This window comes from Coturnix japonica, chromosome 3, assembly GCF_001577835.2.
Source record: "Coturnix japonica isolate 7356 chromosome 3, Coturnix japonica 2.1, whole genome shotgun sequence".
Taxonomy (NCBI): Eukaryota; Metazoa; Chordata; class Aves; order Galliformes; family Phasianidae; genus Coturnix; species Coturnix japonica.
Window position 1 is genome coordinate 467,407 of NC_029518.1, and position 27,349 is coordinate 494,755.

Sequence of the window (27,349 nt, forward strand, 5' to 3'; positions counted from 1 at the left end):
GAAGTAGCGAAGCCCGACATGCTCAGCCAATCTCTGTAGGGCCATTTGAAGCAGTTGCAGTGCCTTTCCTCTTCATTAGTTGCAGACATCTTTGGCATGCTTAATAGGCAGAGGTTTGGTGTTGTCCCCCAAAGTAGATGCATCTTCACATAAATGAGAGGCTTCCTACTTGACTGTTTGGTCAGAAGTGAAAGCTAAACTCCTCAAACAGAACGATGTCATTTATACAGTGTCTACAGTCTGACCTGCGTGAGTGCAATGTGCTGGTCAGAATTCACAGATCTTGAATGTAGGCTCTTCAAAATGAGCAACTCCTAAGAGTCATGTTGGCTGGGGTATCTTCACATCTGTTCTTCGGTGAACAAACTGTGTGTTAACCCTGCTTTATTTGGGAAAAGAGAAAACTTTTGTGCAGTTTATTCATGACAAAGAACTCTGTCAGCTCACTTCCTAATAGCTTCTGCAGACTCTGTATGCAAAAGGGGATCTTGCATGGCGAGGACAGGTTATTGAGAAGAATCGAGCTGCATCAAGGTGTCAGCAGAGCCATCTAAAACCTGACTGAACTATTTACCTCCTTCATTAATTTAGCAAGTGGAAGGGATTTCTTAATAAAGAGAACAACGGAGGTTTTTATTTATGCTGATATCTCTATCAGGGACTCCCCATAGCAATCTCCATATGCTAGAGAGACAAATCTCATCCCTCTCCTCATTCCAGTTGAACAATCATTATTATAACCACTGTATAGTGTGAAAAGGTCTAGTGGCTCTGCAGAGGTAAGAAAGCAGAGTCAATGAGCGAATTTCACTTTCCAGACTTTGCCTGCCTCTTTTCTAACTACTAGAACTAAAGTAGCATTTATTCAGGGTTTAAAACTCAATTTCAACTGAGGACAGGCAGAGGTCATCTTTGGCAATTTTAGAGCTGATTAATCAATTATTTTGCAGTGAATCCTTTGATTTAGTGATCTATTCCTAATTCTTAGCCAGCTCTGACAGTTGCAAATGTGCTCTTTGTCTACCTTCCCAGTGATTTAAAAAAGTGAATCCTGAGCTGTATGCAGAACACACACTCTGGTGAGCAGCTTTTTGGTTTTGGAACAGGTTGTCCAATGAGGTTGTGGATGTTCCCTCTGTGGAAGCATTCAAGGCCAGGCAGGATGGAGCTGTAAGCAACCTGGTGTCCATGCCTATAGCAGTGGGTTGGAACTAGATTTGTCTTAGAGGTTCCTTCCATCCCAAATCACTCTGTGATTCTGTGATTGACTACATTTACTCGCATGTGGATGTGGAAATTCATATGAAGAACCACTGTTTCATGATGTTAGGTTGCTTCAGGTTTTTTTTCATAGTCGTAGCCCTAGTGAAGAAAACACCCTAACTCACTGCAGTTCTTTGGTTTCAGGCAGTCCTCTGAATTAACACTCCCCAGTTACAGCTAAGTGGAGGCTGTGTATTTCAGTTACCCTGCATCTGCAAATAAAAAATACCCTTAGCAATGCATTTTTGTGCTATTGTGTAGGGAGGTTATTGGGCATATCAAACATGCTCGACCACTCTCTTTGCTGGCCGCAGAGCAGTTTGTTTTGGCAGTGTCACGAAGATCCTTGGTTAGTGCTGATTTCAGTGCTGATTGAAGCTAGCTGAGGGCTGCTCTGCTGCCTCCCTCAGTGTTTCAGTCTTCCTTTGAGCCAATGTCAAAACTAAAAGTAGCACAGGCTTAAAACCATGTCTTTTCTTTGTTACTGGAGAAGTCTCCTGTCTGTTGATAGCTGGGTTTTCTGCATTTGGAGGAGGAATAAGCTGACACCAGAACTTGGAGAAATCAGTACCTCTTTCCAGTATGTCCCAGTGAGACCATCCATCTGTGAAGAATCTGTCTTCATGGAGCTGATTCTTATTCTTTTTGTATTTATGTATGCTATGGCCCTTTATATAAGTGGTGACATAAAAAAGGCTCATGGTGTAAATTACATGTAGTCCTTTTGTTAAAGCTTTTCTCTACCACGGATCTCTTGCATGCAGGGATCAATCCTTTCATTTGTACAATTAACAATCAGCTAACTTAACCCCAGCTTGTGGATATAGATTTTTAAATAACAGGACTCAGAAATATTTCATGCTAATTAAATAGGAAAAGTAGCATATGGGCTCTAGTATAAGAGCACGTGGGGGGAAAGACATCCAGCCCAGAGTGCTGTGTGTACTTAAGTTGCAGGCACAAAGCTTATAAGGCATAGTCTGACTGACAGTCTGTACACATCCTCAGCTGGTGATTGATAATGCAACTGAGAACATTTTAAATTAACAAAAGTGCATATAGTTGTTTTTGGCCTCCTTTTGAAGTGCTTTTAGAGCAACACAGAGCTGAAAAGCCACTCCCTGCAGCTGCAGTGGGGACATGAAGAAAGCAGCTGCAAGGGTTTGTTTTTATATTTCATAGCTTGTGCCTTAAAAACCAGTGTGCTGGAAGTGAGCTGGTGTGTGGTCATTTGCCTACAGGGTACGGATCAAGCCTGTAGCCCTTGCTCAGGTGAAAATCCCATAGGTAGACTTCAAGGCTTGGCCTCCAGGGCCAGTATGATCATGTCAAAGATGGAAGCTAAAATACTATGCAGCTTGTTTCCCCATAATCATTTAGTAGAGTGCCACTGGGAAGGGGAGACCTATCTTCAACTCTATGAGAAGCAGAGGTACAGTAAAGACTGTTGATTATTTTCTTCATTTCCCTATGCATAAAGGGAGCTATGGTATGGCAGACCCACTCTGTATTTAGGTGCAAAGCCTGACCTTGATTGTAGTTCTGCAGTTTCCCTGGTGCAACACTTAAGTTTGTATCTGAGCTCATCTCCATTCCCATGGACCTTCCATAGTATCTACTATCTTTCCTAACCAGTTTGTGTGGCTCAGGAAGACTTAAAAAGCTAGGAGTTATCTTCTGAACACAGCTTTAAGTCTGGCTTGGAGGACTAAGATGGAGCAATCTTGTTTTTGCAGTGTGTATCTCTTTTTGTCCTCCTGTTAACAGTCTAATGGACAGCTTCAATGAAACATGGCAGAAAGAGGTCTCAAAGAAATATTATTCCAACATACCTTGTCAAATAAATGGAGCAAGGTAGGAGAGAGGCAATGTTAACATCTACAGTGTCTACATGCTGTAGTAAGTCCCAGAATGTGTATACAAAAGACCATCTGAGAGTGACTCAAAGTGGAAGAAGCTGTTATCAGAGCACGTCTTCCTGAACGTGAGAGAATGTTACCATGAGGAACAAACCCTTATGAAACCAAATATCACCCACACTGGCTCACAGAAATTATTATTATTGTTGTTATTATTTTTACATTGAGGAATAAATTGGCTGATGCTAATAATGGGAAAAACACATACAGACCCCTGTAGACTTCACTATTTAAATCTGTACTGGATCTAGATTTCCTGGAATGGACCTGTATATAAGAAATGTTTTGCTGGTAGCAGCATGTTTCAGACAAGAAAAAGATGGGTAATTCTGAAAGAGTCCAGTGCTCCGTGTTGAGCCCTCAGAAATTCATACACTCGCTGCTCAGCTGCAGCTGGGATGAATAGATCGGAAGGCAGACTTCCCCTCCCAGCCTCTATTAAGGCACAGGAGCAATTTCCTTCATAGCACCCCGTTCACACAGCTTGCACTAAGAGAGTTTTCCTGCTCCAGCTCACCTAATTAATTTTTACCTGAACCGCATCCAGACTATCTGAACTTCTGCTTTCACAACTGCTCTGAAAACCTCAGCCTTTTTTATGAAATTTCCTTATGTGTCTGCCTGGACCAGTAACACCTGAAGAGCAGCCTTTCTTCTGTGAGTTTGTATTTCTGCTGCTTAGTAATTAGTGTGCGAGTTCTTTAAGATAATGATTCACAAAGAGTCACAAAGATATTTTTAAATCTCCGTGAAGTTTTTCCAAGTCAAAATCTTCAAAGTGAAAACTTGAAAAGTTATTAAAGGGAGTAGGGGCCATTCTGCTTCTCGTGGGGAGCTTTGGAGAGGACTTTGAGACTAAACATAGCTGCTCTTTGGGGTATTCCAGTTCTCCATCTAGACACAGATGTTGAGTTTTGAGCTTAGAAATGTGAACAGACAAATGCAGAGAATGGAAAACTCACTTGCTTGTCAAAGAGCTGCCTTTTGAAAATCAGGCTGGTGACACCGGCTTCCTCTTAAGTCTTTGCATTGAACAAGTCAACCTGTGTAACAGGAACCAGAGACTCACACCGTAAATCCCCATCGCAGCCCACACCAAGGAGGAGAAAAGTGGGATGCTACAAAAGAAACAAATGTTTGAAATTGGGTTCATAATGTTAGGATTAATGATGAGAGGTAGAGGAAAACTGGAGCAGCATCCCTAAGCCAACATGTTTGAATGATAAATTGCATTAAGGCACTGAAAGAACAACAGCTGCAGTCCATGAAATGCCAAATTTATCTAAATTTCTCCAGCTGATCAGTCAAAATCATCAGTGAGACTTGTACTTGTAACTGTATTTCTGCAAAAAAACAGAGCAAGCAGAAAAGAAGAAGAAAAAATCCTGACAGTAGAGATGACTACATTTATTTTGCCAGATTTGTATAGTTAGTAAACACTGACATGACAGAATTCCTGACTGCTGCTGGTGGTGGGGATTTTCAGTGGCACTTGTTTGCAGTTGGGAAGATCAGCATCTAGATGACTTGGGATGCAAGCTCTGCTGAAGTCTTATGGGGAATATAGTTTACTGTATGGACACGAGGCATGACACTCAGATTGGGCTGTCTGGGCTTTATCATAGCAGCATTTCTAAGTCTCTGTTGAGATCAGATATAGGAAGGATTGTTATCTCCATGTAACAGCAGAGTGACTGAGATGGGGGGTAATTACAAGACTTTTCTAAAGTGCCTTTTGGTCAGCTGTAGCAATGCAGAGATTTGAACCCGGTATACTGTGAGTACTGTCCAAGAATGCCTTTTTACTCCTCTTGAAACTCAGAAATGAGACTTCCTGCCCTTCTGTGGTCCATCTCTCTAACCATATACAACCTAACGCTAAATCAGTTTTTTGCTGTGTATGCCTCTCCTAGGACCTGTGATGTCTATAAAGTGCGTTCCATTATGGTTTAGTGTGTGCCCATTTGCCTCTTTTCCATGGCAACAGAGAGAAGGGGAAATGGGAAGTGGATACTAAAGAAATGGGCAGTTTCTTTGAATTGATAAACACAGATTTGGACCTGAGCAAGGCCTGCAGCAGGTGCTGCAGTTTTCCTGAGGATGGTGAGAAGTGTCTGAAGTTCTGCAGTGCTCAGGCAGCAGAAGGGCACTTCTTGGTTTTCACATCAATATCCTCTGTGAACAGGCAGAGCCTGTCAGGAGGAGGAGCTGCACACACACAAGTAGGCAAAGTCCCATCACCTTTCAGATGTGATCAATGTTATCGGCTCCGCTCGGCAGGGCTTGTCAGCTCTTCTGCCTTGTGCCAGACAGGCCCATGATGGGGCCAGGGTGTGAGTGAAGCCCTTATGCTAATCTATGCAGGGACCTGATCCATCTGTGCACATTTTACTGCTTGCCTCCGCTGTTGTGCAGCTCCGCTAAATTTTGTGTTAGGCAGCTGGGCAGCAAACCATCTTGCTCTGCTTTTGGGACGGGCTGCATGAATCAAAGGGGATGAGAGGAGAGACTGAAAGAGATTGATTGTCCTCCCTAGAGAGAGGACAGAATTAGGGTGCATGAAAGGAGAGGAGAAAAGGCTGGTGTTCCTTTTCTTCCCAGTACATGCCTCTGAGGCAAGAGACAAGCCCAAGGTGATCTCAGGTGTGAGGTGCAGCATAACTGCATTTCATATTTCTTCCCGTCATGTTCATTATGATGTGACATTTCTCATATTCTTACTGGAATAACAGTATCCTAGATAAGGATACGCTTTTTCATCTTTTTTAGGGCATTAAGTTTATTTTGTTTAGGGGTGTATGTGTAGACATAAGTGCATTTTTCTGTGGTTGGCTCTTAACATTAACTTTCCTGGAAGCTTCTCGTTTTTGACTTTGAATACACACAGTTAAAAAAAATAAAAAATAAAAGGAATATAAGGAGGTAATTTTCTATCACTGTGATATTTTTCTACAAAATACAGCTGTGGATTGCCCTAAAAAGAAATGTTCTTGTGGTATTTTCTCTAGTTGTTCTTTAGGAAGTGCTGTTTTCTCCTGTGTTTCCATCCATTACCAGCCACTTACCCAGCATCCGGAGCTGGGTCAGTGATACAAGGTTCTGGTTTCCCAGTGCCAAGGGAGAGGAAGCCACCCCAAACCTTGACCCCCTTCCCTGTACATTCACCACTTCAAATTCCTACGGCAGTGGTTTCATTTCCTGACCAGCCCAGTAATGCCATGAACTGAGGAGTGAGTGTTTAACTGCCTTTTGTTTCAGCCCACGTTGTGTTTATTTTATTTTCTTCTTTTTTAGTTGCATTATGCAGAGGTAACAAGGGCATATTGAAACGGCAACTCAACAGCTACTCTGAAAGGTTAAAAATGGCCACTTTGGAGTTGCAAAGTCAACGAGAATTTCAGGTCAGCTTCCAGTGCTGTTTAATCTGTGAGATTTTCTGCTGAAGAACATTATATTCTGTTTTGTTGGACCGCATTTACTCAATGTGATCAAAGGGAGGAAATACTTGTTCTCTTCAGAGCAACTGCATTCAAAAAAGTGTATTTTCATTTGCCTGTGTTCATGTGCGATTTGATCTCGAGAGCAGATTTTAATCTAGTCTAAATGTGTGTAACTCCATAAACTTCACTGAAGTTCTGCTGACTTATAGCGGCCAAAAATCTGCCTTTTTCAGCACACGTTCCACCAGTGTTTGAGTGACCGCGTATTATTCATCGGACTATTCATGTAGGACAAAATATATGCTATGTACATTTGTTTGTATTATTTGAGATGATAGTTTGATTACTCAAGTCTGGAAATCAGATATTACAAAGGTCATGAGACGGCACTGCGTTAGAAAATAGTCTTTAAAGTAGAATTTGTCTTTCTTTTTTCCCAAGAAAGCTGACATGTCTTCTTCAATGAAAAATGCTTTTCATCAAATCGGTGGTGAAAAACAAAAACCCAAGCGAAAAATAATTCAACATGTGGGCTGTTACTTTTCCATGGAAAATTAAAAAGGGAAAAAAGAGAAAAGCGGGCTGGAACAAAAAAAATATTTCCTGACCAGTCCTAATTAGAAATTCTTTTTAGCGTGTCAGTGCTGTTCCTCCTTTGCAAGAGTACCAGGACAGCTTCTGGCTTCGTAACACAGTTTTTATGCAGGTTCTAATAGTGGTGCCATGTGAGCCAAGACACTGACTGATGCACCACGGACGTTCAGCTCAAGCACTGGACATTCACAAAGATCCCTTTGTTAGCTGTCCAGCACAAATTCACAATAGAAATCCAGCTGTAACTAGGATTAAGAAATACTCTGAAGAAAGTGGTGTTGTTTGGGCCAGCCCGCTCCCCTGGCCACTTGGGAGCTGTTTTTTCACTCCCTCAGGCTTTGCACTGGAGTACCTAAAGCTTTTCATTTACAAAGCAGTCTGGCCTGAATTAATGTCTTCTGTATCACCTTGGCTACTTCTCTGAGACAATCCCATTTTGTCAGGTGTTGAATTTGCTTTCTTTTTTTGTTGTATTTTCCACATCAGTATGACAATCCCTTTTACTTCAAGAAGCTGTAACGAGAATTAGTTTCTATCAGACCCCCTTACTTGGAGAATGTTATTCTCAGTGTTTGCGTGCTTCTGGTGTTCGTGTCTGTGTTTATGTAAAACAACAGGCACTTGTTTTAATTTCACTTGTGCTTCTTCAGATCGCCATATTGACAGATATTTAAATGCTTTAATCTGAAGCTCTTCATCTTTTTTGTTAGAAAGAAAATGCTTTTGTCCCTGGTATAAGTTTTTCCAGATGCTTCAGTGGTTGGGATTGTTGTTACTTCTCTCATAGTGCACTTAGATTTAGAGTTAGAAAAAAATATATCTGTGACTTGCTTAGTTACCTATAGTAAAAAAGGTTGAGGGGATGCATTAGTTTGACCACATACATTAGCTGGGCACTAAGAGAAGAGACTGAGTAGGCTGGGCAGTTGCATGTGCAAGGTGTTTCTTGGTTAAAGTACCAGTGGGATTTAATATAAAATCTCTGTCTGCTTTAGCATGATAAAACCTCCTTAAGCTTTTGCAGAAATCCTCAGGTGTGAAAATTAAAAGGCCAGTCCACCTAGGCTCCTTATTTAATGAATGGGGAGGTCAATTCCAATGACCTAATGCAGATTTAAGTTTTGTGTTTTGATGTTTACCTGCTTATTCAGGCAGAGTAGAAAGAATGGCACACGATTTCCATGTGATTGCCTCCTACTAGAAGAAGTGGCAGGAACTAAACACATCCAGACAAATCTTCATTGCACACCAGTAAAAAGAGCCAGCATTAAAACTTGAGATAATGTTTGCTATGAATTATTCACTTAGTACTCGAGAATGAATTCTTAGTCTACCCAGTCATAGCCATTTGAATGTGCATTTCCAAGAACTAATTTTAGATTCAGGGAAAAGAAGGCTTTTTATTTGATTCTTTGAACACAAAGAGTGGGATTTTAACAACTCCGCTTATTGGCCTACCTTAGGCCTTTATCATGAGATGAATTCTTGGCTCCCCTGATGTCAGTGTCTGTCTAACTGAAGTGGGATCAAGATTTGACCCACAGCGTTCTATCTACATTACATAACATTTTGCAAATTGCAGCCTAGACTTTTCCCAAGCTATTTCACAGGGAGTTGTGGAGATCCCCTTTCTGGCAAACTGTTTTGACTCAAGATGGCAATATCACCCTGTCTTGCCCATCTTCCACACTGGATTCATTTTACTGATTTCATACTTTGATCCCTAATATCCCATTACCTCATACAACGAGCCACCCAATAGCATCTAAGAAGTGCCTGTAAATGAACTCCATCTTATACTGCATTATCTATTATTACTTAATCCAAAATGACATTGAATTTTGCATATTGAGCTCCACCTCGTTACTGACTCACGTTACACATTTTTCAGAAGGCAACCATAGCCAAAAGTTACACCCTGACTTAATCCTGCTGTGCGTCATTGCTTTTTTATCTTTCTTTTCCCTTTTTGGCCAAGTAATCCCTAGTTTCACTCCTGTCAGGTCAGCGGAACGTGTGACTTTGTCCCAGTAAGTGAAAAGGAGTTTACCTTGTGATTGTACAGCATAAAGAGGGAACTTGAGACCACAGATGCCTTTTCTGTAGCACTGTATCAGCTGTTCCTTGTCAGCTTCACTGGGTACTGGCTCACCTCTCTTTAGGCTGAATAACAGATTACAAGTGTGAACCCACACCATTCTCACTTAAATATATGCTCTTCTTAGTCTGGCATCCACAGTTCCTCTGCTTTCTCTGTTTTCAATTTGGATTCATCTCCATAAAGATAAAGTAATAACTTGGTTTCAAGTAGTATAAACTGGACAAAATTAAGTCTTTAATGTGGACTTTGAATACCGACATCCTGGTTTGTTATCTTACGTGGAAACTGAGGGGAAATGAAAGGAGGAAACATACTTATTTGAAATGAGATCTGCTATTATACCCAGCCTCTACCCCCCACAAACATATAACTACTAATTTCCAGGCCAGGAATACCTGATGTCAGTCCAACCTGTTTGGCCCTGGCGAAGGAAACGTGTGTGGTTGTGGTGGTGGGGGAAGTCTTTGATTTTGCTGACCTGTGAGAGCTGCAGCAGTCTGCTTTCGGTATTGCCTTTCGTAATGCGTAGCTTCTCCTACATACTTAATTCTCTGCCACCAGCTATCAGATCTCCCCCCAAGGACTGTGTCAAGATGTCAAGTCTAACAAATGGAAATCACAATAGTCAGCTCTGCTTCTTTTGTTTTTACTTATACACTTGTAGAAAGTGGCAGTTCCTGCAAGCACTTCTGTACCGGTGAAGATGTGCTTGTGATGCAGATTGCTTTGATTCTCTGAAGGATTGCACCAACTCTGAGTCCATCTCTGCAGGGAATTCTATTTTTCAACTCTCTTCGCTGTGTGCGCGGCTTCCTTTTGATACACATTTTTGTTTTATTAATTAAGATCTTTGTGTCGGGTATCACAGCTGAGGAGATCCTTCTAGTTTACAAGGACTTGCTCTCAGCACAGAGGAAGTCTCGTTCTCCGGCAGAAGAATAAAATGCTGGCAAATGGACACGGGCATTAGGAAATGACAGATAAGAGCAAGACTAGATGGATCAATAGGAAATTGTATGTTAAATTATTTACTGAAGTGTGAGTGAGAAGTGATGTCTATAGATCCACCACGGCATTTTTGTACAGTAAGTTTAAACTCTGTTAAACCTGACCTATTTCAACAGGTTGAATTCAACTTTTTTTTTTTTTTTTTTCCTGGATGAAAAGGAGGAGTGAAATTGAAAGAATAGAGTTTGTTTGTGAAAGACCTAGTTTTTGTAATTTAAGTATACTTGAGGTGAAGTATGTTGAATGAGCACAGACTACTTAGGGACAGAATCACTGAGGATTTTATTAAACAAAACAGCAAGAAGCTTTGTCAGTCCAAGCTGGAAATGATGCCTAGCTGAGCCAATAAAACACACATCAAAGGTGTACATATGGGTTACATTTTAATATTCTTTCAATATTATTATAAAGAACTGTTACTAATTTTAAACTGCATTGGTAAAAACTATTTTTTCCCCTTTTTTGTCTTTTCTTCTATATTGCTAAATGATGTAAATCACTAATGTCAATTTTATGCTGATTTATGCCAGCTGAGGATCTGGCCATGAGAGCCTTCATATAATCACCCCAAATAGGGAAGGGAAAAGAGGAGGAAGGAACGGTGTCATCTGGATATGTGAATATTTTGGCTGTAATACAACCCTGGAACAGTCTCTGATACAAAGATGGAAATATGGGGATTATCGTAGAAACTCTTGAGATAATCCTATAAATAGCAGAGGAAATTCTGGCTAGAAGTTGTCTATTGAAACCATTTTGGAATGAGATGGCTGACAGGAAGAGAATTTAAAACCAGAAACCACAAGGCAGATCCTCACCTGGTGTAAATCAGCATAGCTACATTAATTTCAGAGGCATTGACTTGAAAGAACTGTAATGATCTACACCAGCTGAGGATCTACAACCATAGGTACTGGGTGCCAAATGCTCTCACTTACACCAGTGTAAATCTGGAGTACCTCAACTGACTTGGTGGCGTTATTTTGGATTAGCGCTACTGTAAATGAGTGTAGGACGCAGTCGCTTGTGTTTGGAGAGTGAAGACAATTGATTCATATGATGTGAAATGTGTGTTTTTAGATCAAGGAATACATTTACTTGAGAGATTGTTTTAGTCTGGTATTACAGATGTAGGCTGTTTAACAACCCGGAATTTCCTCGTTCACCCTGCTGTTACAAAAAGGTGTTGACTCCATACAAGCGTTCATGATGGTCTTGGCCCCATAGCTAGCACATCAATAAATAAGCTAATAAATTCTCCAAAAGGGGTGTGGGGAGCAACATTTCACTCTATATGTTTCCTGCATTGCACTAGTAATGACAGCAGTATGTGGCCACTGAACTTGATTGAGTACTTCAGTGGTACACCAACATAGCTGATGGGAGAGCTTGGTCCTGCGGAATAAAAGAGGTTTTAATGGGTCAGAAATGGGACTCTCTTAAGCATGTGTGTTCACACGTATGTTCTAATGTCAGCCTAAATTCTGCAGACATGAATATGTTGACGTGGGGGGAAGTCTTGGCTCTTTGTTCAAAGCCGAAGGACAGAAGATTTTTAAAGCATGTTTGCATTTATGAGAATGCATTTATAAACACATCTAAGGGCCTTTGTTTCCTGAACTTTCCCAGTAACGTTGCATCTATTACCTACTATCTATGTCCTGTGTGGATGCTTTCCTGCCCTTTGTGATGAAGGCTGGTATGTGTAGCTGAGAAGACCTTCTTCAGCTGAGAATGCCCTGGCAGGAGCAGAAGAGCGTATGGCTGTGTGTTTGCAATTGGGAATTCCTAATAGATCTATTATTAACATTACTGCATCATTATCCTCTATGAGACTAGTAACGTGAAACAGTTTTCAATCCATGGCCAGTTATATTGTGCCTTTAACCGCCCTACTGCACCTCTTTTGAAGAGGCACTTTGGTTTTTTTTTTCCTGCTTACATATGATAATCGTGTTTCAAGGCTACAGGAGAGTTTATATCAGCTGCTTTTGTTACTGTGCCCTAAATAGCATCTAAGCCAAAGGCTCCTGGTCTGGATTATCGAGTCTGTGTGGAAACATGAGAAGAACCAGAAAGATAAGTATTTCATATTGTATCCAGAGCATTTCCTGTAATTGCTCTGTTTCCTGCTCTACTTCCTAAAGTACTTCTCTACCCTCAGCTGTCTTTTGCTTCCCGTTTACTCTGTTAACCTTCACCCTGTGTCCTCCAGCATCCATCTGTTCTGGTGGCATCCTGAACCCTTCATCTCACAGTGCCTCCCCTTTGTAGTGTGGATGGCACTGCTGTCAGCAATGCCTTGTGTATCCCAGCTGCTTGTTCTTACAGGCAGTATAAAGTAATAACAGTAATAATAACAGTAAGTGGCTTCTCTGAATTTAACTTAACTTGTTCTACGAGAAGAGTGGTATCCAGTTTTCATTCCCCAAAACTGTTTGTAAAACTTGTGTTTCCATAGTTGGATCTCTTTACTCCGAGTCATCTGATGGTCAAAAGGAACCTGAGGCTGCATCTTTAGAGACCTCAAAAAGTGTTCTTAGAGTTCCCTATCTTTTAAAATGTTGTTAATCTCTTGCCATTGACCTTAAAGGAACCATAGATTGGATCACTGGAGCCAGACTAATGTTTTTTTATCGCAGAGCCACTGAGCTATGGTTAATGTCATAAACATTATTTGCCATTGGAGCAACTGTATATTTTGGTACTCTTAATCCTGACATGGCATCAGGGTTGTTGGTATTGGGCTGCCCATATATGTGGTGCACACACACGTGTGCATGTTCAGAGTTTCCATAGTTCAGAATTAAATGCCCAGTGTAGTTATGGGAGAAGTAATCCAGCAAGCAGGATTTGGAGGAGGATGAAGGGTGATGATCTGATGGAAAAATCCTTGTTTTGGGGCTGGGGAGAAGGTTTTATGTTCCATTTCTGTCTCAACCTTTTTCTTCTGCAAACTGCCTTGGGAGGAAGTTAGAAAGCAAGATCTGTTTGTTGTTGTCTACATGAGGACCAGGATGTCCTTGATTTTTGCAGCTCTTTATGTGTGTGTTGTGGGCGTTGGACCTTGCAGCCATACTGCTGACTACCTCCAGTCACATCTTCCTCATTCATACTGAGAAGCTCTGCTCTTGCTGAAAGTCAATGGGAACGGAGAGTTTAACTCATTTTTTGCTTGTGTGCTGTTGAAAAGATCTGCTTGTCCTTTTCCTCTGTTCTGCAAATACAAAGATAAGAATTTCTGTAATGATCCAGCTCAGGTTTAGATGCCAAGATACAATAGCTGGAGGGCTAGGGAAGTGGAAAGCAAAGTGATGTTGCCTATTTGTGTAGATATACTGCAAACCCTGCTTACCTGTAGTGGTGTTGTTACTGTGTTTGGTTGCCAACTGGGTTTGACCTTCTCAGTTCAGGCTGGGGTTTCTTCCTCCAGCTTTAGCTGTTGAAAAGGTAGGCTGCCTAAGCAACTTGTTTAGACTTATTTTTGTCAGCATAAAGAGAAAAGACATCACCAAAAATGGATTCATCCCACTCAAAGTCCAGTAGCAAGGATCTGAAGTTTTGGGAGGAGTTTCTTTCTATCTATCTATCTATCTATCTATCTATCTATCTATCTATCTATCTATCTATCTATCATCTATCTATCTATCTATCTATCTATCTATCTATCTATCTATCTATCTATCTATCTATCTATCTTAGGAATTGTTAGCCATAGGAGGAAAATGAGACAGACTTAGATATCTGGAGTGGAAAACTCACTATTCCTTAAAACTAACAACCCTCCCCTTAGCATCATCATCTCTCCTTCTGTAAACACATGACATTTTTCATCACAGAAAATCTGATTTTAAACCAAATCAAGAGTGATATCAGAATGTAGACAGGAATGTTAATTCAAACTGTGTTTTCTCAGCTAAGTTTTCAAAGTGTTTTAGTATCAAAACAGAGCTATGTTTATTTTTCTGTTCTACAAATAGATATATTGACTGAATAACTGGTGTAAATAATAAATTAACATGGTTGGGTGATTTCATTTTGCCCTTAAATGTAAAGGGTTTCTTTGGGGATTTTGAACAGGAAATGACCATATTTTCATATCACTGCACATAATTCTACATCTCAGCTGAGTGAGGTGCAGTTGAAAAAAATTAAAAGGAACCCAGCTGTATGCACAGATAAATGGAGCTCTCATTTAAAACACCATCATTATCTCTCAGTTCTGCTGATTTCTCCAAACAAAACTGTATTTGTGAGTGTTTTCAGCATCTGAGTTGTTCACTCAGAAGAGTTTAATGAGTGCTTCCTACTGTGGCTGCTTGCACTCCTGCCTTTCTTCTTTCCATATTCCATTCGATATATGTTTGTGGCTATGAGATGGAAGGGGTCTGACTCTTAGGAGTTCAGGTGGGATCTGTGCAAGAGCAATCTGTACCCAAAGAAAGATGTAATGGTAAACTTAAAGAAACATGATGGATAAAATAATGAAATATGGAGACATTTGTTGTACAGATTTGTAAACTATTATGTTGTTTCAGATTCTCTTTTTTTGTTGTTGTTTTCTGTGGAAGGTTTTGAAACGCCTCTTCCATCTTCTTCAGGGCCTATTTGTGCCATACAGAAGATAAAAACTACTGCTCTTCTTCTGGGCCAAAACTGACCTGCTCTTAAGTCTAGATAGTATTGTGAAGCAAGTGACTGCAAACAATAAATAATAGAGGTGCTAATATTTTGTTCATAACCTTACCCATTTCTGTGTTATGCCCTCAGTAATGATAATCAATGGTACTGTTTGCTAAAGCAAATTTTTAGTCCTGGAGATCTTGGTTCAATGAGGTCACAAGTGAAATAAGATTAGTGTTTTATTTATAGGCGTCTTACAACAAACTACTTCATCAGCTGCTCCAGGGTCTATATGGCAGCAGTCTTCCATGGAAACATCACACAAAAAGTTATGAAGAATATCTTGGAGGGAGGAGGTAGGCAAGGAACTCTACAAGATTAGGGGCCTGGGACAAAAAGCTGTCTTGCTCAAGAGAGAGCAAGGAGTGCCATAGCAGAGCAATTACAGCCATGATTAGTTCTGCAAAGAGGCTATGCTACAAATGTTTATCATTTTCGAATGATGGTGGGGTCTTTCACCTTAGGCTTTATCCTCAAGGTGAACTCTTAACAGCTGTAGCACAATGGTGCCAGGTGCTCTTTGGATCTCTGGATATTGATTACCTTTCATGCAGCAAATTACCATTACGAGTCCAGAAAAATATGTCTGGTGGTTTTTTTCCATGGCTTTCAGAGAGTTTCTGAGCTATTCTGAATGGGGAAGGTGTACACAGGCCCAGAAGCGGAGCTTTAGATAGAAGGGGAAACGTTCAGCTCTGTTGGGAAGATACCTAGATTTGGAGTCATGTTGTCTTTGTACTTAAATCTTCCACTAGGTTTTGCTCTTACACAGTGCTTTGGCTTCATTTAGGAAACTCATTTGTGTGAGAACTGCCAGTTCTTTTCAAGAGCAGGGAGAAAAATTCTGGGTGAAGCATCTGACAACCCTGTGCAACATGAGCACGTGGGGAAGGTTTAAGCACAACCTAAAGTCAGGGTCTGGGAGGGATGCAGCGAAAGATATCCTGGAGGAAAACTGAGTCACGTTTGGATATGCTGTGTGCTGCCTTATGGGTTGCAAACAACAGCTGGGCAGGTGTCAGGTCTTGCATATAAATGCGACAGAGGGTCTGACCAAACCAAGTCTGACTGATGGATGAGTGCCTGGACACAGGCATTAGCCAAACAGTTATGAGGAGTATTTGATTAGAAAGGGACGGCCTGAAAAGCGTCAGATTACCGGATATAAAGGCCAGACCTTTAAGGTTATCTAGTTTGTCTTCTTATATGAAAAGAATTTCCTAATTATTTTTACTGCAAGCCCAAGAATGTTAAATGTAAGCTCTAATGCAAAAAAACAATAGGTAATCCATCACACATACCTTTGTGAAACAGCCATGCAGTTCAAAAGGCTTAAAATAAACATGTATAAAAGCTTACTGTGATGTTTTTTTCTTTTTTCCCTTCATAAAGATTTTTCAATTTTCTGCTCAGAGGAGCTTTTTACTGTAGGAATACAGTTTCTGATCTGCTGTTGTTTATATATTTTGTGTAGGAAACCGTACTGAAGGAATACAGAATATAATGCTTGCTGTAAAATGATACTCTAAGTAAGGCTAAATTAAATACCTTAATGTCTCACTGTTCACTGGCTAGTATCCATTTTCTCAGTGTTTTCAGAACGAGGTCTGGATTCGTCCTTGTTTGATAAAAGCTTCTTGCCTGAGAAGAGCCAGGAAGGGTTGCTAGTTCCTGTTTCTCACACAGTGTCTGGGGGAGAAATGGCAGGGGTGGCTGTTGGATCCCTTGGGGCTGAACAAGCATCTCTCTGCAGGACCAGGGTCTCAAGCCCTGACTATCTCAGTGGGCCCTACTGAGTTTGCTCCCAGTTAGTGACGTCTCTTCCAATAGGGATCCTATTGAGGGAAGAACTGAATGCAGTATCAGGATGCAGCCTACAAAGTGCTAAGTAGAGGGGGATACACATCATTGTCCCTTGATTTGTGCTCACATTCACACACTGCTGCCTGTGCCTGCGGGCTGCAGCGTATGACTAGCGATGCCATGTAAAGCAAACAGGGAAACTGTTAAAATGCAATAAAAGGAAGAAAAACAGCTTTTTACATCTTTTTCTTTTCGAAGACGCTGTGCCATTTATCTGCTGCATTTAAACATATTTTATATAGGTTTTCCAAACATCAGAAAATAAACGTTACCAGTGTATTATACAAAAGAATAACACTCATCAGTTTCTAAAGGAAAATACTGGTGATGCAGGCAACATGTATAATATTTAAAAGCTCTGTCACTGATAATCTTGCTTTATGTCATTCAAGGCTTTTAAAGCTGCTCTCTGAGTAGGGATCAAATTCGTAAATGATATTCATGTTGCAGTCAGTCATATAACTGTGATTGTCACTGTGATTTACAAAGGGAAAAACATAGGCATTGACAGCAACCTAAATAGTATTTGCTTTTCCCCTTTGTTATAATCAAATGCTCACCTTCAGATTCAAAAAAATCTAATAATGACTAATGGGCAATGATCTTTTGGATTAGCGACAGCGCATTCAATATCTCTTTGAGCAGTGATTACCATCTTTTTGGGGGGGATATCAATTTAAAGGTCAAGTGCTTTCATAAAAAAGGTGATTATCCACTATTTCATGTGTTGAACAAAAGCTTAGCAGGATTCATTGTGTGTCAGTTTCTTTTGTATGTAGCATATATGCAGAGAAATGGATCGCTTAATTATATAACTATCTGTCTTCAGGGAAGGTATGTGACCATGAATAGAGGCTGTCAAATAGGCACTTTGCTTTGCTTGTGATATTTAATCAATTACTATAATGATTGCAGGCTATAAGTTGGCTTTTAAAAACAGGCAAAAAATTTAAATTCCTGGTGTGCCATCAGCCAGGGATTTGGTTATAAATGGGTGGCTTTACTGGGGGCAAAATGCAGAACAAAGACAAAAAGGAACAAACAAAATGGGGCCAAACTCATGGCTGATCCCTTTCTCTTTCAATCCTAGTACTGTTCTTTTACAACCTAGGAAAATATTCTGTTTCTCAGATGTAATAAAAATGACTAGGGTTAAATTTAGATCTGATCCATGTAAGGGAAGCTGAAGCTGGTTTTAGCCACTTCCGTTTTTGATTTAGTTTCACCATGGACTTTCACCCGTTACGTTTCCAGTTTGATGTCTCAATTAACATTTCCAACCGAACTATCACCCTTCTGTATTTTCCAACTTGTTCTTTCTCCCTCTTTTAAAACAGCTTTCAAACAGCTGAATAATTTCTCATTTATTGATGTAAATTACCATGTTAGTATGTGCTTTCTCTTTGCGTGCAGTTTCGGTTTTCTGGATCATATCCTTATTTCTATTGACGTGCCCACTACTTGCCAAATAATTCATATCTGTTTGATATACTGCATTTTAGGAATCACTTTCCATTGTTGGTTAATGCTCATTATTTGCAGCATTCTGTTGGTCACCGTAGTTACATGGCATTGTTACTTCTCCCTTGGTAACACAGAAACTTTCAAAGCGGCATATTAATAACCGATACCCTGTGAATACATTGGCAATTATGAACTCTTAATTCTTATTTTTTTTTCCACAAAACACTTTGTGTGTGATATAAAGCCATTTGTGTGATGCATAGCTACACCCTGGCCTTTTGCACAGAGATCAACATTGAAAAATCAAATGCCAGATTGACTGACCACATGCCAGAGTGACCACATGAAGGGAGATTTTTATCAAATGCTTTTGGTAAATGGGGTGGCTCTTGCCTTTTTTTTCTTCTTTTTTTTTTTTTTTTTTTTTTCCCCAGTAAAATATCTCTAAAAATGTAATATCCAGATCAGAAATCCTACTGTTGTTTTATAGGGTACTTAATATATTCTTTGAGCATCCCGAGTAGGCTGGAAATTGTAATGGCTCTGCTTTCTATGAAATTGCTGAGGATAACCATTTTTATCTAGTGAGAGGAGGCAGATGAGAGTGGTAGCTCTATAACATCGCAGGCTAATATGAAAGAAGAAAAAGAACCACAGGTTTTCATTAGTGTTATTGAATATTAGTCCCACTCCACATGAGAGGTTGTTGTTTTTTTTTTTTTTTAATTATATGAGAGGTGAGTATCAACACAGTTGGGATAATTCACTTGATGAATGCTGCCAAAACCTGTGTTTGGTTTTGTGCTCCCTGTGGAGCGTTCTTACAGAGTGTCTAGGTGAACATCCACATTTTAAACAATAGGCACAAGGTATTCTTGAGCTTCATTGCTTCCCCCCCCCCCCCCCCCCCCTTTTTTTTTACCAAAGGGTTTTTCTTGTGGCTGCACACATGGTAAATCTTTAGCTTCAAGTGTCCTTCTGTGGTGACCAACTAAAATATTAGCAAAATAAATGTTTTATGGGAAAACGTTGGCAGAAACCCCAGCAGAAACAGGTGGTATTGGGTTATTTCAATATAATGTAATGATGCAGCCAGGTTTCCATCTGGACAGCATGTGGTTGTGTCTACTTAGAGAGTATCAAAGAGTGTGAGTATGCACCAGGGATAATGGTGGTGCACAAAAGTGCAGCAGGATGGCTACTTTACAAAATAATAGTCAGGGTTCTGGGTCCTCTGGGTTAAATACTTTTACTGTCAGAATCTGAATTTCTTCATAAAATATTAAAGATGGAGCAAACCTCTGACATGCAATACCAAGCCGTGTAATTATAAGGCAGTTCCTGGAAGCCAAGTATTGTTCACATTATAGCTAGGCGTTTATTATAGAAGAGTTCATTACCCTTGGAAGCTAAGACATATTTCAAAGAGAGTGCCCTGGAACTGAAGCACTTTGAGCAAGCCTTGCTATAGGAGGAAAAAGAGCCCCAAGCAAGCTGATCAGAGGATAGCTAGGAAGTGGGAGAGGAATTAGTGGATCTGTGGCTGCTAGGAGTTGAGTCTGTACATAGTGGGCCAGATACTCACCTAGAGTAAATGGCTCCATCTACACTGACTTCAGTGCTGTCATGTGGAACTATACCAGATAAGGCATTTTCAGCCTAATACCGGAGGTGATTTTCTTTTTGGCTGGCAGACACTCTCACAAACCAAAGGGCACTCTTTGCTAGGATATGCCACAAACCATCTTCACGTATGTGTGCTCTCTGTGCAGGAAGGAAGGCTACGTCTGATTATGTGGGGCTGGCAAAGTTTCAGCTCTTAGCAGGATTTGGCCCACTGCATATAGGAGAAGGTTTGAAAGATTCCTTTGTTAATTGTCTTTTTGTGGACAAGAGTGTAAGGAAGTAGTTTGTGGGGTGAGAGAAGAAAGGAGAAGCAAACTCAGACGTGTTTGGGGTGGTCAGTAGGAGCAGAGATGACACCGAGCAGTTTCCAGCAGTTGGAAGTGTAGAGCAGAGAATCAGCTCTGTCCCAAGCAATTCATGGCTGTTAATGAATACATAGGGTGTGATTCTTCACTGCCTTTGTATTTTGCGCACGTTTATTCCTGGTTTACAGTATCAATCAGCTTGATAGCATTTGACATCCTGTGTCATTTGTTGAGCGCAAGTGTAAATCATAGAAGCTGGGTTAAGGAAAATTAAGACCAGGTCTCAAGCTGCCATGAATCAGGTAGCCTTGTGGTCTGCACTGATGATCCAGTGATTTGCACCAGCTGAGGAACTGGCCTAAGCGTCCTTTCTTTGCTGATATATCACTCCTATACATCTATGTGTTAGCAGTTCCTGTTTCTCTTTTTTCCTTGTTCATGGATGACCTGATCACACTGCAAACTGTGCTTTCTGCCAGAGGGAAGAAACACCCAAAAGTTTAGGGTGCTGGCGAGCAGTGCTTGGCAGCTTGAGAACAACATGCTGCTGCCATTAGTGAGTAGTACTACCTAGGGCTGCCAACAGCCATGGAAAATGAGATGAAATCCAACAGCTGATGAATGCGATGATTAAAAGATCTGAGAAGTATTTAACAATAATGGGCAGCAGACAGTTTTTGGAAGGAACAAAACAATCTACACACACCTGACACTGGGGATATTACCTATTTATGTTGCACGTAGATCCCTTTCCCCTTTCCTGAACAGATCCTACCTCTAGGTCTTGTTTTTAAGAGTTGCCCAGGCAGTGAGAGTATATCCAGAGCCAATTAAGAAGGGGAAAAAAAAGCAACAAAATACGTTGCAAATGGTTCTTTAGGTCTCCACAGAAGCCTCAAATGAATGACTTGTGACAGCAAACAGGCTGGATGTACAGAGATTTTAGATGTCGATGCACATGGCTGTTCATCTACATCCTGATTAGAAGACTGATTTAAGGGGTCTGGTTCAAAGCTTCGTGGCTGCATGGGCTGATTGGAATATTGCTGTCCTGAGGATGAGAACAATCACATCCCTGACCTGAGTGTGGTAATGTAGACTGGGGAAAAAATAGAGAGGAGATTGTGAATGTTCTGTCTGGCTCCTGCCCCTTTTCTTTTGCAAAAGCAGTGGTTTGCCACATGTCTCTGCAGCCCTCTGTGTATAAAACTGGCCACAGGTAGACAGATAGTACTGCATGTGGAGAGCTCAGGAGTCCTCATAAAGCAAAAATAAATTAGCTTCATTTACTCCTGCCCTGTCAGAGCTATTTCATTCACAGAGTCCTATTGGGAGGGAACATCGTTGCTTTAGAGGAGAAAGATGTGGTTCCTGTTCCTCTTGATGTTGGCTCTTGCATTGGAGATGTGGTAAGCTGGTGTGATTTGTTTGGAAGGCGTAGGGAACAGCCAGCCAGAAAATGTGTGAAAGGGAATGGTTTTCCCAGAGCTATAGGATTTCATCACACCTTCTTCCTGCATTTGGGGATGTAGCACCAAATTAGTTCTAAGGTTTTGAGAAAGTTCAAGTAGAAAGCTTCCATTTTCCATGTTGAAATGAACTCCCATCATTTTCCAGCATCTCAGGAGAACTGGTGGATTTGCAGTTTTGGTTTTTCTTTCCTAATCTATAGTTTGACCTAGGCAAGTAGTGCTCTAAGTAGGATGTAAGGAGAGTGGTCATGACCCCCTGTTGATAGTTTAGGGTCTCTTTAGAGTCCAGAAATACTGTTCCTACTCAAAAAGGAGCTCAGCTGCCTGACATACAACAGATGGACACACAGGGGTAAGGCTGATGCTTTGGCTTCTGTGGGGGGGGCTGATTATTATTACTGGGGAGAGGGGACTCTCAGCAGGCTGATTCTGAACTGCAGATGGCAAAGGGACAGGCTCCTGTGTGGATTTTTCATGTGAACCTGCTGATACCCTTGACCTTGGTGGCTAATGGGCACATTGCATCTCCTCAGCATGTCTGATATTTCTATTTAAACCTCCATTTCCCAGCTTTCCTTAAAAGCATGTTGGGTACAAGGTAGTCTTTTCCTGTTCCCAAGAGGGAACAACTTCATAGCTGGCTTTGAGTTTGAAGGATCTCTGCTCCTGTTTCAACAAATGTAAAACACCTGCTGTTCGCTCAATTGAGTTTGTGCCACCGTGGTTCAGGGCCTGCATCTGACAGAACCACTGGTTCATGTTGGGTCTATCTGGAGTGGAGAAAGTCTGGGCAGCTGGACTCATTCCAAAGCAGTTCATCAATCTGTAATGTTTTCAAGAAAGTTTTATGTTGCCGCTGTGTCTACTACAGAGTGGAAGGCTGCCCTGGCAGCGGATCAACACCCGCGTTATTTGGTGTTGTTCTGAATCCGTAAGGCGTTGTAGCGTGGACTCAATTAAGTCTGAAAAATTAGGAAGGTGTGTCTTTCTGGTCTTTACGTTAAATACATACCGTGTCTTAAGTACTCTGGAGCTGAATGTATGCCATGTTTTGAAGCCAGTATATTGAAGGCCCACAGAAAAAAGCACACTATGATACATGTCATACATCTTCTGGAAACAACCTGATTTATGCAATTACGTCTTCCGCAGTGAAAGACACTAACAAGTATTCCCTGTAACGCAGCATATAAAGGTTAATCCTAAAAGCAAGGGCAAAGATATGTAGTATGCTTCTATTTGTCATTGAGCAACACCGCGAAACTTTTTGTCTTCATTTCATTGGACCGCTGACTGGGTGTTGAAAGACATAATAAAAACAATCAGTATATTCTCATTTTTCTGTGTGAAAAGATGAAGTCATGGCATATGGTCAGCTTACCAGCGCTGTTAATAATAAACCACAGATAATTAAGCACTGATTTATTCCTCTACGTAAGTGAAACAAATTGCTTTAACGGCTTTTGCTGAGGACCATCTAGTCAGATGGATTATGGATAGGAAGTTCAAACTAAAAATTATTAGAGATCGTATTTCAGTGTGCTGCAGGTTTATGGTAGAAACAATTAGAAACCTAACAGAATGTGTCCTGTATTCTCTTTGATGGAAAATCAGATATTAATCTGGGGAAAAGTCTAATTCTCAACACAGCTGCTCCCCTTGCTCTATTGCTCAGGCTTTAGGCTGGGGGAAAAAAAAAAGGAATCATCTTTAAAAAATTGATCATAGCTTCTAATAGCAATAATCACCTTGAAATTGGTTGTTACTACAGTTAATGAACAGAGTATTAGAGCATAGAACGCCCTCAGATTCCCTCAGGCTATTAACTAACAAGCTGGTTGTTAAGTGCTGGTCAGATAGCATCTTTATTTGGTGACTGTCTTTCAAAGATGAGGAGCACATCCTGGGTGGCTGCCTGCGGGGCTGCAGAGGCAGGAGCAGAATGGGACCTTGGACAGATTACCTGCAGCAAAATGACCCATCCCAGTACCTGTTGTGCAGCCCCTCTGCAGCATTGCTGTCCATTGGCTGGGAGCTTCCACTGGAGCATGCCCTGGGGAGCTTCTCCCATCAAATGCAGCAGAACTGCATGCATCAAGGGAGTGGATCTTTGCCCCTAAACACATTCAGCCATAGGTGCAGTCTATCCACAGGAGTACATTCCAGCCTTATAACACTTTTTACTGCCTCTGTGGTCGTATTTGCTTTGTGTATTTTGCCTTCACCATTCATCTCCCGCTTAAGCTTAAGATATCATCTGGTCATGACACGATCCTTTGCAAGTTTTCTCCTGTCTTTCTTTGACTTAGAAGCTTTACAGGAAGATGTATGATTGCAAAAGAGAAAAAACAGATAGGGATGGCCGAGTTTATCATACTTAGCTTTGTGTAACTGGTGTTCCTTTTCTGTATTGCTTACACAGTTTCTTACAGAGTCCTCTCTGATGTGGAGTTACTCCTGTTTGGATCTCACTGCTTACTGAGCTATAAAATAGTAAGAGGCTAATAAAATAATATCACAGAAATTGCCTCTGCTAAACTAAGGACTCAGTTCTGTCTGCTGGGGTTTTCTGATCTTCATAAATTCATGGTTTACTGGTCAAAGCTGTGGTGTCTTTGGAAAATGTAACGTCACAGAACGTTTATGACTAACCTGGTGTCTTGATCCCAGGAGTCTGAAGTAATAGGAGCAAACTTCGCTATTGCACGTGGCTATATTTAGGTATTTTTTCAGCACTGCTGGGGCCCTTCTTCCTAGAGAAATAGCTCTTAACCAGAACAAGTTGAAATCTGTGACAGCAGATTTTTTCCCATGACGTGTGACGTGTCCTCGACATTAAAAATGCCTATGGAAAAAAGTGGGTGATTTTGATTAACTTTCGAAGTATTTGATGGGAAAGGTTAAAACAAAACATTTTTTCTTTACTAATACCTGGCTTACGGCACTAGAGAGATTTGTTGTGCAGACCACCACAAGTTTTTATGGGGCTTAAAAGCAGTTTATATCATGCTACAACTTCAAATATAATTATGCTAGCTCAGAAAACACTTTACAGGCATTAAAATCCATGTCTCCACCCATAGTTTCTCATGTCTTAAGTGCAAAAAAGACTGGCTGCTTCAACAAGGCATTTGTAGCCCTTGCTCTAAAGCTGACTCATTTCCAGTTTGCAAATACTGTGGTCTATTGTGACCTTCTAAACTCTTATAATCAAATCACAGAGAGGCAACTTGCTGCATATAATCTCTGTAGAGTGGAAGACTTATAATAACTACTTTTTTTCTTTGTTTTCACAGTTTCTGGCATAAGATAGCAGAACTTAATTTTTCAAGATATTTCAGCCCCTTTTCTCGCCTTCTTCCTGGGCCACACTCTCCTGCAGGGTCTGTTGGGTTACCTGGAGCTGCTGGGCATGCCCCAGGGGCTGTGGGGTCACCTTGCTTAGTGCAGGGCTGAGGGAAAGACCTGGGGCTGGGATTGCAGACAAATGCTGTTCCACTGATGTGGGCTGGAGGCAATGGCCACCTCTGCAGGGTGAAGCCATAGGGTAGCAACGAGGGCCTGCAGGGTGATGTGGGGCGCAGGGTTAAGGTGAGAGAGACAGTCAGTCCATTAATCCATCTGCTGAGGGCAGATGGTTCTAAGGGTTCTGAGTCACAGGTAAAGCCCATATCAGGACACTTCAGGCCCTTAGGAGGTTGATGCTGTGATGAAAGTTTTCTTCAAACTGAGTCTCTTCTTGGGGAGAAGAGGTGCCCAAGGCCAGGTTGGATGGGCCTGGACGCCCTGAGCTGGTTGGGGGCAGCCAGCCTGTGACTGGAACTAGATGGACTTTAAGGTCCCTCCCAACCTAAGCTGTTCTGTGATTGATTTTCTAAAGAGCGAAGAGTATCACTGAGTGTACAAAAGCCTGTTTTTAGGCCCTGGTCTCAGGATTATTTAAATTTCGATGTTGTGCCACTGTAATTAATGATGTCATTTGAGGACAGTGAGCTCTATATTTTCACCTGCATGTGTTTTGTTATGAAGCAGCTGGAGGAGAAATGAGATCATCTGAAATCTGCATGGATGAAAGTGGGACTGAGCCCCCCAGCCTGGCGATTCCTCTCCAGCTGTACTGGGCAGCAGAAGGAAAAGGATCATGACTGTGAGTCTGGGTTGTCTTTATACCCTGCTTTCATTTCTTCAATGGAAATGTCTGTCTAAGTGAAATGATGTTGGTTTTTTGGAAGTCTGATTTTGTTGGCTCAATGAGATAGAACTAAAATCCATTCAAAGATCATTCAGCCTGAGCCGAAGTGGTTTTTTTTTTCTCTTTACTTTTCATTCAGTTGCCAAATAGAAAATAAATGATTGACTCAGCACCACCTGACAGATTGCTGGAGAAAAAGTCTGCTGAAAAATGCAAAAGTGTGATTTGTGAGAGATCTGTGGTTTGCTCTGTGTAAGACAAAATACTTCATCCAGAATTGAATGAAAGATCTGGAAGGATTGCAGTGACTTTAATAGGTTTTATCCTAAATCCTCTGACGTTTTGTCTGCAGGTGTAGCTACTCCTACTACTCACTTTGCTAACTACACTGATCTAAATGCCCAGACTGAAATGCTATTGGAAGTATAGTTATGTTGTTAAAATGCCATCAGGATTCTCTATTTCTGTGTTATAGATTATCCCAAACTTGTAATCTAAATAGGTCACTCAGTTTCTGCTGTGTTGCGTTTGAGGTGATGCAGTTTGCTGTAATAGGAAATCAAGTGCGTTCTACATACCACAGCTAAGATGTGGGTATGGTTTCATTTTTTGTTTGTTTATTTGAAACCATGGTTAATAGTGGAAAAAAAAACCCTACTGTAGTTAAAACTTGTAAAGAGAACTAGGTCTGGCAGTCAAAGTACAGGAAGAAAAGCTGCTTTCTGTCTTAAGGTAAGTTTGGCTAATATTCTAAACCCAGAGTGGAAGCCTGTTTAGAGTAACCGATCTTCCTGATGATCGTATTTTGATCCACGGAACAAAAAGAGAGTGTGACACAACTACAAAAATAAACACATACGAGAATTACATTAAGGACTGAATTTAATTCCAGTTTTAATTCCCTTTGCAGGTTGCCTGATTATTTCAGTAGGGCTGTAGCCGAAATGTACTTCAGTGTGAGCAATGCTAGTTGATTTCACCTCCAAATAAACTTGGTTTTGCTTTTAGCAACCCCAGCCTTTAATGTAAATACCACAGAGGGTTGTTTTTTTTTCCTGGTAGTGCTGAAAACTTTGTTTCTGTAGATTTTTTAATAAAACCCCTAAGAAAAGCATTGCAACGGTTGGGTGCAATATAGCTGTCGCTACATCTTCTCATGTCCTCAAGTAGTATGACCTGGCATTTTACTGCTTTATTTGGTTTCCTCTACTAACTGTCTGCAAGGATAGATTTTGCTCAGACCTAGAGGAGGGGATGGAAAACAGCCAAAACACTCAGAAACTGAACTTAGTGTTTTGTTTCAGCACTATAAGGGTTTTCCTTTTAGTCACTTTATTAAGGAGGCAGCTTTCTGGGAAGAACTGGTAGCATAAGAATCATGTGTCAGAGAGGAAGTTCAGGTATTGGAATAGAGACACC